Source organism: Archocentrus centrarchus, chromosome 3 (assembly GCF_007364275.1).
Source record: "Archocentrus centrarchus isolate MPI-CPG fArcCen1 chromosome 3, fArcCen1, whole genome shotgun sequence".
Lineage (NCBI taxonomy): Eukaryota > Metazoa > Chordata > Actinopteri > Cichliformes > Cichlidae > Archocentrus > Archocentrus centrarchus.
This window is the reverse complement of record NC_044348.1, coordinates 9640037-9653217: the sequence shown is the minus strand read 5'-3', so window position 1 is coordinate 9653217 and position 13181 is coordinate 9640037. Positions and strand designations below refer to the sequence as shown.

The 13181-nt window shown below is 40.9% G+C and overlaps 1 long non-coding RNA gene across 1 annotated transcript in view; it reads left to right on the top strand.

Annotated features, from left to right (window-relative positions):
- LOC115776453 (uncharacterized) overlaps positions 1-6773 on the top strand; it is a 14772-nt gene extending 7999 nt beyond the window's left edge. Inside the window, exon 3 of the long non-coding RNA XR_004019459.1 lies at positions 6607-6773. This is a non-coding gene — a long non-coding RNA (uncharacterized LOC115776453). The remainder of the gene's footprint in view (positions 1-6606) is intronic.
- The last annotated feature ends 6408 nt before the right edge of the window (positions 6774-13181 follow it).

The following is a 13181-nucleotide window of genomic DNA, read 5'->3' as shown; positions in this document are numbered from 1 at the left end:
AAAATGGGAGGGTTGCATCAGGAAGGGAACCTGGCATAAATCAAACATGCAGATCTATCCACTATGGTGGCCACTTGAGAAATAAGGAAGGAGCCGAAACTACAGTATGTAACATATGTTGTACAGTCGATGAAAATTACAGTGTTTGCAATGGGATTAATAGAAGGTGACTAGGCTCAGCTCTGGCTGTACTTGCTGATGCTGACAGTGCTATCATGCTCATGTAATGTTAACCACTTTATTTAGTTCCTTTGTATGCTAAGCTTGTACACATTACACAATGTAAGCATTGTGTAGAGATTAAAAAGTAACAAATTACTGATTAAAATCTGAACCTGAAGAAAACCAAAGTTAGGAGGGTTCATCCTAAAGAAAACAAATATGATGCAAAACTTTAAACCTGTGGTTGCTAATAACTGTTACTAAGTTCAACAGTGGAAGAGGCGGAGCCACCCTCTGAACACCATTAATGTCTGTACAATATATAACAGCAGTCCATTCATTTGTTGAAGATAAGATAAGATAAGATAGTGTTTATTTGTCACATGCACAGTTATACACAGTACAATGCACAGTGAAATGTATTTTGTACCTGCAACCTTATATACACACACATATAAATAAGAAGAATAAAAATTAAAAAAAAAAAAAAAAGTAATCACACTATACACTATACTCTATACTATACACTATACACACTTTTTAAATTATGATATTTACACTGTGCAATAATGGTCCAGTTAGGGCTCAGAGTTGAGCAGACGGATGGCTTGTGGGTAAAAACTCTTCTTCAACCTTTCAGTCTTAGCCCTCAGGCAGCGGTAACGCCGGCCTGATGGGAGCAGGGAGAAGAGAGAGTGTCCGGGGTGGCTGGGCTGTTTTAGGATCTTCATGGCCCTCAGCCTGCACTGCTTGGTGTAAATGTCCTGCAGGTTGGGGAGGGTGGTTCTGATGGTCCGTTCAGCTGAACGAACCACCCTTTTTAGGGCCATGAAGTCCTGCTTGGTGCAGTTTCCCATCCAGGTGGTGATGCTCCCACGCATGATGCTCTCAATGGTGCAGGTGTAAAAGTTCCTGAGCACCTTGAGTGGGAGCTTGAAGTCTCTCAGCCGCCTGAGGAGGTAGAGACGCTGTCTGGCCTTCTTCACAGTGATGTTTATGTGATGAGTCCAGGACAGGTCCTGTGAGATGGTCACTCCCAGGTATTTGAAGGTGTCCACTCTTTCCACCTCAGCTCCACTGATGACAAGTGGATGGTAGTCCCTCTGCTGCTTCCTGCTGAAGTCCACGATCAGTTCCTTTGTTTTGCTGACGTTGAGCAGGAGGTGGTTCTCCTGGCACCAGTTCTCCAGGCGGGAGACCTCTCTCCTGTAGGCTGTCTCCTCATTGTGAGAGATTAGTCCCACAACAGCAGTGTCGTCAGCAAACTTGATGATGACGTTGGACTCTGACGTGGCCTCGCAGTCATGGGTGTACAGTGAGTACAGCAGAGGGCTGAGCACATAGCCTTGGGGGGATCCAGTGTTGAGGGTGAGGGAGGATGAGGTGAGGTGACCCACTCGTACCACCTGTGGTCTGCTGGTCAGGAAGCTGTGAACCCACCTGCACAGGGATGGGCCCAGGCCCAGGTCCAGCAGCTTAGAGACCAGCCTGGAGGGAACTATGGTGTTGAATGCTGAGCTGTAATCTACAAACAGCACTCTCACATAGTTCCCCTTACCAGTGTCTATGTGTGAAAGGGTCTTGTGGAGGAGGAAGGATATGGCGTCATCTGTGGATCTGTCTGGCCGGTATGCAAACTGTAGTGGGTCGAGGGTGGTGGGCAGTGAGGAGGTGATGAATGTCTTGATGAGTCTCTCAAAACACTTCATCACCACAGAGGTGAGTGCTATGGGCCTGAAGTCATTGGGGCTGCTGGGGTGTGGTTTCTTTGGGACAGGGACTATGATGGACTTTTTAAAGCAGGTGGGAATCACACACAGTTTCAGTGAGAGGTTGAATATCACTGTAAACACAGGTGCCAGCTGGTCAGCGCAGGTCTTAAGGACACGTCCGCTAATACCGTCTGGTCCAGCCGCTTTCCTGGTGTTTACACGTCTAAACGCCCTCCTCACGTCGCGCTCCGTCACAGTGAGTGTCTCCGCCCCTCCGGCCGGGAGCGCAGCGGGCTGTCGGCTTCCCGACTCAAAGCGCGCAAAGAAGATGTTGAGTTCTTCAGCCAGAGAAGCGTCGGCACTCACCGGGTGTGTGTGTGGTGCTTTGTAGTCCGTGATGGTGCGTAGTCCCTGCCACAGTCCCCTGGGGTCAGACTGTTGTAGTTGCTGTTCCAGTCTGCGGCCGTAGCGATGTTTTGCCTCTTTCACCGCTCTGCGGACGTTGTATGATGCAACCTTGTAGTCCTCCATGTTCCCAGAGGCGAGGCCGGAGTTGTAGGCAACGGTGCGGGACCTCAGGGCGTCGCGGACAGATTTATCCACCCACGGCTTCTGGTTGGGAAAAGTCCTGATGGTCCTCCTAAGTGAAGTGTCTTCAACAACTTTCCCAATAAATCCCACAACAGTTTCCGTAAACTCCTCGATGTCTCCGCCCGCGCTGCTGCGAAACATGTCCCAGTCGGTTGAATCCAACGCACCCTGCAGAGCGGCCTCTGTTTGATCAGACCACCGTGTCACTTCTCTCACAGCAGGGGGTTCCTGCCTGAGCCGGTGTTTGTATTTCGGCATGAGAAGTACAGAGGTGTGGTCAGACTTCCCAAAAGGCGGAAGAGGCTTTGCTTTGTAGCCATCTTTGAATGGAGAATAGCAGTGGTCTAGGGTCCTCTCTCCTCTGGTGGGGCAGTCGATGTGTTGAATCAACTCCGGTATCAGCTTTTTCAAGTTTGCACTGTTAAAGTCCCCGGCTACGATGAGAGCCGCATCACGCTGGTTAGCCTGATAGGTGGAAATAGCCTCATGTAGCTCGGATAGTGCAGTGTTTGTGTCCGCCTGAGGTGGAATATAGACGGCGCTGAAGATGACCGAAGTAAACTCGCGGGGCAGGTAGTGGGGACGGCATTTCAGGGTTAGGAGCTCCAGGTTAGGTGAACATGATTGTTTCAGAGGGACAACATTCCTACTGTCACACCAGTTGTTATTAATCATTAGGCACACACCTCCTCCTCTTGATTTTCCAGACTCACTCGTTCTGTCCGTGCGATGAACACTGAAGAACTCCGACGGCTGTACGGCGTGGTCCGGTGTGAGGGGAGTCAGCCATGTCTCCGTGAGACAGATGATGTTGCAGTCCCTTATGTCCCTCTGAAACTGTATCCTGGCCCTGAGTTCGTCCAGCTTGTTATCCAGTGACTGGACATTAGCCAACAGGATGCTCGGCAGTGGCGTTTGGTGCGCTCTGCGCCTCAGCCTCTCTCTTACGCCGGCTCTTTTCCCTCGGGGCCTTGTCCGTGACCTGGGTGTTGAAGCATTGCATTCTGCTTCAAGGCTAACACTGACAACCATAAGGCCATGCAAGTAGCATGGATAAAATAAAACTGTTGACAGCAAAGTCTGGAGCGTTTCTGTCACATTGTTTCTGGAAAGAGATGTTTTAAAATTTTCAATGAATGTTTTAATCTTATCCGCTCCACTAACAAAAATGATAAATGAACGCAAATGAAATCTGGGCAATTAAATTAAAATGATCACATGTAAAGATGACAAAGTAAAAAAGGCTCTTTAATCCTATCCTAATGACTGGGGACCACGCAGATCCCAGAGGTATATATTTTTTGTCATATCTCAGGATTTTTTGGTTTGTTTGTTTGTTTGTTTAAATGTTGTCAGCCAGTTTATACTTATTTTATAAATACAAATGCACCCAATTCTACCTATGCTTACAATATCACTCAGTATCAAGGGAGGTTGGGGCAGTCTGTCAGTGATTTTAAAGAAGAAAAACTCAGATGCCATCACTGCATTCATCATTTGGAAGGGGAACTTTCCAAACTGGAAGTTGGCAGAATGCTGGAGACGTTGCCTGATCTGCCAGAGACAGATGCCCTGGTTATGCTGCACATGAAAAGGAGAGCTGATGCTGCTACATTGCAAGCTCCAATTCCAGCAGCAATGACCCTCCTGGGAGTGAGGGAAGACTCCACCTGCTGATGTGACTGTCCAACACTCAGCTGGAAAATCTACTCAAAAAAGGTGTTACCTTTGCTGTGTTACCAGACAGGAAGATAGTAACTCTCCTGTCACATGCCAGCATGCCCTGAGCATAGCATGAGGGAAACCGAGTGCTATGACTGCCTTTAGTGTGTTTATCTTTAGTTGTTTTCAGTTGTTTCCTGTCCCTGTACAACCATAGAATTGGTTCAAACTGCCAGCAAATAAGTCAGACTTCTTCTGATGGTTGTTGTTCTCTGCCAGAGCTGCTGTTTGTCACCAATTCTGTTTATAAGTTTGAAGGGCAGAATTTCTAGGTACACCCGAATCGTGGAGAGTTCAAAGGTCTCAGGATTTCCTCTGTTTTTCACAGATGATGTGGTTCTGTCGTCTTCATTGAGCCATGACCTCAAGTTTGCACTGTGGCAGTTTGCAGCTGCGTGAAGGAGAAAGTCTACGCGTCTGAGGCCATGGTTCTCAGCTGGAAAAGGGTGGAGTGTACACTCTGGGTTCAGAATGAATTTCTGCCCCAAGTTGAGGAGTTTAAGCATCTTTTTTCACTAGTGAATACCAAGTGATGTTGACGCTGGAGTGATCTGTTGTGGTGAAGTGAGAGCTGAGCGTGAAAGTGAATCTGTCGATTTCCCACCTCATTTACCCTCCGCTATGCTCACAAGCTCTGGATAGTGATTAAAAGTAAAAGATGCCAGCAGCAGAAATTAGTTTCCTCTAAAGGGTGTTTGGGCTCAGCCTTCAATGAGCCCAGACTCTTTTCATTAGGGTGAAAAGTTTGGCCATTTAGGAGCAGAGGTGACAAAAGTACTGACATTCTGTACTTAAGTAGAAGTACAAATTCTTGCATTAAAACATACTCTGGTAAAGGTTTAAGTACTAATTCAACTTCTTTACTCAAGTAAAAGTGAAAAAGTACAGGCTCTGAAATGTACTCAAATTAAGGAACTAAAAGTAGCTCTTCGGAGGGCATTTCTGAAAGCTCATTGAACTTCGTGCTATATTAATGTAATAATAAAACGCGAGAATACAAACTTTATTTCAATCTAAATTCTAATTCTAATGAATGCACTCAGCTTGCAAACTATTATGTAGAACATGAGCAGAGAAAAAGGGAAAATTTAAAAACAGTTCTGTTTGCTGTTACCTACATTATGTAGGGTGACTCTGACTCATCACCTAAACAGAAAATGAGTATAATCAGGTGTTTCAGTGGGATTCAGTATGTGGGGGGACCCTAAGATTTTTTGTAGTGAGGACAAAAATTCTAGCACACAATAATTTCTATTGTTATAAATAGAAACAAAGCGCAATGGTTAAAATTATCTCTCACCACTGCAAAGCGGGTCATACTAAGACAGTGGAAGGGACAGAATAACCCCACATATATGGAATGGTATATGGCCCAATCAGAGACCGCCTCTTATGAACGGCTGATCCATAAAATAAACGGACATCTAGAAAAATGCTAAAAAGTCAAATCCTTCTTGGTACGACGATCTATAGATAAGTACATCGCTTACATTGTCACTATTTGTTCTACTGTCTGTATTTTATACTTGCTGAAGGATTTAATAAACAGTGAATTTAAAAAAAAGAAAAAAGATACAAAGGAAACTTAAAAAGTAAAAGGGTAAAGGATAAAAAGTTAAAGGAAAAGGTTAAAAAAGAAACTTAAAAAGGAAAACTATAAAAAGGAAACTTAAAAAGTTAAAAAGGAAACTTAAAAATTAAAAAGTTTCTGAAATGTGCCACACACAGGTACACTGACACTTGCCGACTTGGCCTGTTGAGCCTCCTGCACTGGTTTCAATGCAGATGCTGCAACACAAAGAAAAATGCAGTGAGTCTTCTGAGACTTTTAAATACACCTCAAAGACAAGATGTTGATTCTAAACCCTGCAGTAAGCAGCATTTAATGGAAATATTGAATAAATTGTCATTTGATATGAGGTCACAGTGAGGTCAGGTCTTCAGAACATGAGGAGGTTCTGTATGTCAGCTATTTTATTTTGGAGGACAGTTGTTTTGTCATGGTGGTAAAATTTACAGTGTTTTGAACATCTGTAGTAACCCTGACCTTTTGAATGTTCAGTAGCACTCAAAACACTAAACAGGTCTCAGTAAGGCTTAAAATTTTTTCACAAATATATTTATCATCTGTTGAAATGCACAGAATTTACAATCTTTGATCTGATCCAGTAAGATTCCATTTTTGTCTAGTTTTCATCACATTTCACATGAAAAAAATCACTGTGGTTTCCAGAAATCTTGTCTTACCTGTGCTGCAGATGGAACCTCAGACTTTCCTCCTCTTTTTGCCCTAAAAACAAACACATTAGGCTTTCCATGAGCTGATCCAAACTGTGCAGTGACAGTGCTACAATGCAGTGATGTGGACATGTATGACTTGTATGTTTTCAATTTGGACTTAAATAGTTGTCTTTTCTAGATCACTCTGGATGTTGCTGGGCATGGAGCATTCTTTCCTCCTCAGCCTGCTCATAATATTTGGCCTGTTGGTCCTTTGACAGCGACTTCCACTGTGGACAGAGGAACACACTGTCAGCATCCACACTGCAGAACATAACTACAGGACAGCTGGTACACATGCACAAACATGAGCATAAAACATACACAGATGCATAAATCTATGTAGAGTTACACACTTACCCTCTCTCCCACGACTGCATTCACAGCTGCACTCCTGCTGATGTTCAATTCAGCCATGACCTTTGGCCTCTGCTCCTTCAAAATGCATGAAGGCATTGGGTGTCTTCTTGACATACAGCTGGTCATCATCCTGCTTGTGACGCTTCTTCTTTCTACAGGAATAAAACACAGCGTTGGAGTGCATGTTACCACTGTGTACAACTGTGAGGAAAGTATTTTAAAAACATGAGTAACGCTACATAGCTGAATCTTAGCTCCATTAAAGGAGGGTGATTACCATAATTCATGCAGGCACGTGCAGATAAATGACTGATACTGCAGATCGCGAGTCAGTCCCACTCAAAAAAAAAGTATAAAAGCAGCAGAGCAAACTTACTTTGGAGAGGGTGTGTTGAGTGGAGGAGCAGAAGTGGCAAAGTCACACACCAACACACCATTCACTGATACAGAGAGACAGATATGAGATAACAGAGTTTATAAAGATACAGATGTTCAACAGCTGTGTTCACTCACATGTTGTACTTAAAGTACTCCAACAGGATGCAGGTACTGGACCATATATATATATATATATATATATATATATATATATATATATATATATATATATATATATATATATATATATATATATTGTATTTTTCCTGTAATTTTCAAAACAGAGCACAAAGAAGGTGGGGTTAAAAATAATTGCTAGGTTTGTTTTCGTTTTTGTTTTGTTTTGTTTTGTTTTTTGCTGAAGCAGCAGCCTGTGATGGCGCTCTCTGTCTGTGGAGGACAGGAACTGTTTTTGGAATGGCACAAATAATTTGTGTGGCATCTTACTGACACCTGATTGTTCTGTAAATAGTTGTACAAAAAACACCTGAGGCAGTGACTGCACCTTAATAAAACAGTTGTATATAACTTTGCAAAATTTTTACAGAAAAATTACCACATATATTTATATTTTAAGTTATAAAAATAGTTCATTAAATATGTTTGTGGTTTTCACATTAAGAAAATCAATTTTCTTTCTACTCAGATTTCATGTTTTTTGTCCAATATGTTAATACAGGATGTCAAAATGTAAAAGTAAGCGTACAATCACGTGAGGTTGTGCTGAAACAAATTATACCAAACAAGGCAAAGTAAACAGTTATTAAGGTGAAATATGAAGGTAAAATCAAAAGTAGTCAAAAACAGCCAATTATACCCCAGACTCCACGTAGGACAAAAAAAATGTTTTTAATTATATCTCCCTCAAAAACTATTGGATTCATCTGCTATTCATACACAATTGTGGAGGGCCAAGAACTAGTGCCAAACTGAACATCATCTGGATTTGATACAGATTCTGGATTTGCAGGCTACGATTTCATCATATAAATCCAACACAAATAATGTGTACTTGAAATTACAGAAAATAAAGTGATACCAGAATCAAAAGATGGTAAATATGCTGTTAAATAATAACAATGTGGATTGTACTTTGGATAAAAGCTGCAAGATGTATTAAAGAAAAGTGTAGATTTATCTTTTACAAAAAATGTAAATTAATTGTAACTTTACAAAAATTATATATTTTTTCTCTTTAGATGACATGAATTATATGTCTAATGCTTTGAGCAGAAATAAGGTTGGCTATTATTATTATTATTTTTGCTATTATATTTGCTTCTTGCAGAAAATTATTCTCGGTGTCCCCAGGGACCCCAGTTTGGGAGGCCTTGTATATTAAATATGTTGGAAGGATGGGGGTTAACAAACTAAAGGTGGGGCTGTGGCTGGGTAGAGACAACCCACACATACCATACACTGCTACATCTGGCAACTTTCTTTTCTTAACTCTTATTTTGCATTTTGGCACCATATACATTTGACTTGCAAAACAGACCTAATTACAGGGCTTGTAGTATGCAAGCCACACATCAAACATTAAGTTACAGTAGAAGCCCATGATCTCAGTCACATACTTTCTCCCTCTTTTTTTTCTGTGCTCCCTTGCCTCCACACACCAGAAACACTGATTGTAACAGGGACATTAAAGTGGAATTACAGAGAAACAATTTGCACTTAATGTAGCAGTCATATGAACAGGGAAAAAAGATGGACAAAGATATAGCTTTATTAATAATACATGTCTTAATTAAGCAGCTGGGAATGCAAGGAGCAGGATCAAGGCGCAGGCAACAGACAGACAATGAAAGAAGAACTCAAAAGGAGGGAAGCAGTGAGAGAAAAACAGCTGAAGAAAAAGCCCCGAAAATGAGAGAGCAAATGACAGAGAAAGTGTAAAACAAAGCGCAGCATAAAAACTGGAGGAGGGAGGAGGATCAGGATATGTTGCTGCGGGTTTCCTGCAAACCGTGATTCATGGGCAGTAAATATGCAAAGCCTGATGGCCATAAGGCAATCAGAGGAGCGCCACTCATCTACATGTTGCACAGTGGGCTATAATCCATCTGAGGGGCAAGGAATAATGATACCAGGAAGCAGGAATAAGAGCAGGGTCTGTTTATTACCTCAGACAGATCCATAATGCATACAGATGTGAGGGAGGCACACAGCTGCCTCTGGCCAGAGAACTCTATTGAAAAGTAGAGACAGTAATATTGTGTTTAGTGTAATGAAAGACAATCTGATTGAAGCACCTATTAAGGCAAATAAGTCTGCTGTCATATAATGTTTAAGTGCAGGAGCTGTAATGATCACTGACAGGGTGGAGAGGAGCTGAGATGGATTTCGAAGGAGAAGGAGGAGCCGATCCAACACCTCAAAGGCAACAGCAAGGTCACCAATAAATAACATGGGTAATGCAATATGAATGTGCACTCGTGCAAAGTGAAATGTAAGGTAATAATTTGGTCCAAATATGCACATTTAAGACCTTGCTCATTGTTAAGACCATACCAGTGCAGATAAAATGTATGACCGGCAATAAAAACAGTAATTTGAATTCTTGGTGTCATTGTATTTACTTTTCTTTATTTGCAGAGAGACTGTCACATTCACGAACACTCTCTAACACAAAGGCCTTCTTTCCCATCTTCTCGCAGAGGACATTAACACCAGGATCCTAGTGGTTCTGGAGTAAAGTAATAAATTGTGTTGAACATTGATAAACTAATGCAATTACCTGCAGGGCAAGCCAGTCAGCTAATTTAAAGATACCAGGTTTGTTCATGGGGTGGGAGGCACTGAATAGGCCCCAAGGGTGAAAGATGGTGCCTTTATTACATCTGAGAGGTCAGCTTGGTAGCACTGTATTAGGATTGATCTTTTGATCCCAGCCTAGAATCCCACCCCACTCAAACTGTACCAACCCCATATGGCTGAGGAAAAACACAGCTTATCTGGCACAAAGGGTTAACTCTGCCAGCCAGGCAGCCTAATTGAGCGCCACACATCTCAGCTACACAGCAGAAACAGGAACCTAGAGGGTCGTAACAAGCCAGGCGTGACTTATTCACATAATAAACCAAGCAGATATCTAAATGAGCCATTGAGCCAGCCAGAGGGAGGGAGGCCATTAGGCCGCGCGGACCATGGGTACATATTTGTATATCTACAATTGCCCTATCATTTGCATATGTGGCTGGTTATAGACAGTGCTCATACCCAAGGGCCCAATGACACAATATAATAACTTTGTACTCATTCACAACATCATAAACAAGTCAGAGATACATTTGTTTTATCCAAAAAAAAAACTAGAAGGGATTTACACGAGACATTAATCAAGATATTTAAAAACATATCCTGGCTACATATTCCAACCTCAAAATATAAAGACAGTCGCACCATGAAAGGATATTCTTTCAGTGAAGCCTTGGTTCATAGATTCATTTTACATTTAATCTACCATTTAAATGTAATCTACCTACTGACTTCTAGTGTTGTTTACGCTCAGATAAAAGCAGAGCAAACCTGTGAAGCTCTCAGTAATTTACTTTAAATTGCCATTTCATTCCTGGATAAGGTACCGAAACACTGTCACATTCACTGTCATATCTATGATGTGAATGAATGCACTGTGAGTTAGGTGAGAAGATTGATATCACTCTGATGCCTGTCTGTTAAATATTAAGTTTCAGCCAGCAGCTGGTTAGCTTCTCATTAAGACTTAAAATCAGAGTCATAGCTCAGCTTGGTTCTGTCTAAAGGCAACAAAATCCAACTGCGAACACATTAAATCTTGTTGAATTGCATTACCAGTGCGCAAGCACAATGATACTGCAAAAGTCATCCCCAAATGAAACATTTAGATTTTGTAACAAATGTAATCAAGAGTTTTTAGTAAACCTGCAAGTATAAGAACAAATATTGGTAACAGTCGAGTGTTAAAGGCATCAGCAGCAATAGTGCAGTCATGGTGTGGTGGACAGTCATGAAAATGATGGTACTGCACACAACCAGTGGCTTAAAGCAGCATATGACTAAATAATGTCCATCCTCCAGTGACAGATACACATAGGCTTCTCATAGTGTGGAGATATCGGAGTTCAGCAGTGCTACAGCTTCTGCAAAGAAGCAGTTTCTTCATCTGCCTGTGAGAGATGACCTGAAGCCTGCCTGATAAGAGAAGCTTACACAGATGGTTATCTGGGTGTGTAATGTATTTAAGAACTAAAGTGTAACAGATGTTATGTACCTGACTATTTTTTTCTTATTTATTTTTACATTTTTCTTCCTTTTTATACTAAAATAAGCTATCCAGCACAGACTGCGGTCTGTCGATTAGATTATTTTTCATTAAATATAGACATACAGCTGTGTTGTGTGGCTTATAACTGTGATGGTAACCAATAAATGTACATTTAATTAAAGCTGTGAATAAAATCATTGATTGATATCTTTCTCTTTTCAGGATTTTGTGACAGCATTTGATGAGATTTTTTTTTTCTTTCAGATAATGCTTTTCATGGATTAATAAATGACAAAAATGAATAATATATAAAAGAAAAGTATATAAAAATATATAATATAAAATAATAATTTTAAAAAAGAACAAAAAAATGAAAAAAAATTGATATAGAACAGATGTTCAAATTGCCAAGCAAATGCAAGATATTCACACATGCTTTTATAAATAATGCAAAAGATTGTAAAACTGTATTATTCCAACCCATCTACTCCAGAATGCTAATAAAAATCAGCCAACAAAGGTAACATTTGAATTCTCATTTGCTCTGAAAAGCCAATTTCTTGCATCAGTTATTACATCTCTTATTACATGCTCCTACATGGCTGTTATGTTGCTCAGTTTTAAACAATAACACAAGGTTATCACTATCAGTCTCATGGTAATGGGTCAAGGGGTCAGCCTTTAATGTGACCTCTGACACATAATTAAATTGCCATCTTTAACCTCAGTTACAACCTGTCACAGAGCATTGGATTACATGCTGCAAATCACTGTATTGATCAGTAGCAGGAGGCGTGGCTTGACGAGTCTGCGCAGAGATTATCTTTAATGAAGTTGAACTGTACAGTGATCATGTTAATATGTAGTCTAATTAGATTCTGAATGATGTACTGCAACACACAGTCATGCTTACAGGGATGAGAAGATTTCAGATAAGGCATCAAAGAGACACTTGTGGTTTCTATGCACATGACTAGCTTTAGTCATGCATATGTTTATGTCAGTTACCCCTGTGTGTCAGGTTTGCCTCATAACATGCAATTCATACTGGTTTTGAAATATGATTATAAGCAGCTTTTATTGTGAGTGAGAGACCTTTTCCATGGAAGGCACTGAGACATCTCTCAGTAGGAAAAGCACAGGTTGAAATAAACTACTGACAGCTGCAGATCAGGTCCGTTTCAGAGTCCTGGTGCTGCACATGTTTGCTCACTGGGACACAGTAGAACAAAGCTATTAGTTAACCTCACTTCTCTCTGTGTCAGGTTAAAATGTGAGCTGTGTACTGTGCATAAAAGCCACAATTTAACAAAACAGTATTCATATTAATAATTATGTAATAACATTTAGTGAATTAGTACTTAAAATGTGTATTTGATAACAAATATTGTGAAAATGAAGAAAAACAGCTAATTATCACTCTTCTTTATCCTAGCTCAGTAAGATGGAATCTAAAGTAGGTTTTGGTATGTAATGGAGGCTTGTCTACATAATGCAATGTACAGAAGAGTTTATGTGAGAAAAAAAAAGACATACATGCATACATCTAAAAAAAAAAAAAAAAAAAAAGAGCATGTGAAAGAAAGAAAGCTGTCCTGTTCCAGGGAAACCAAAGTGCAAAAATTCAGCTCCAGGTGTTGCCATGTTTTCACTTAGCTGCAGTCCTCTTGTTGCAGCACAATAGCTAAAGGAGATTCATTGTGATTGTTACCTGTAATCTGGTCAAC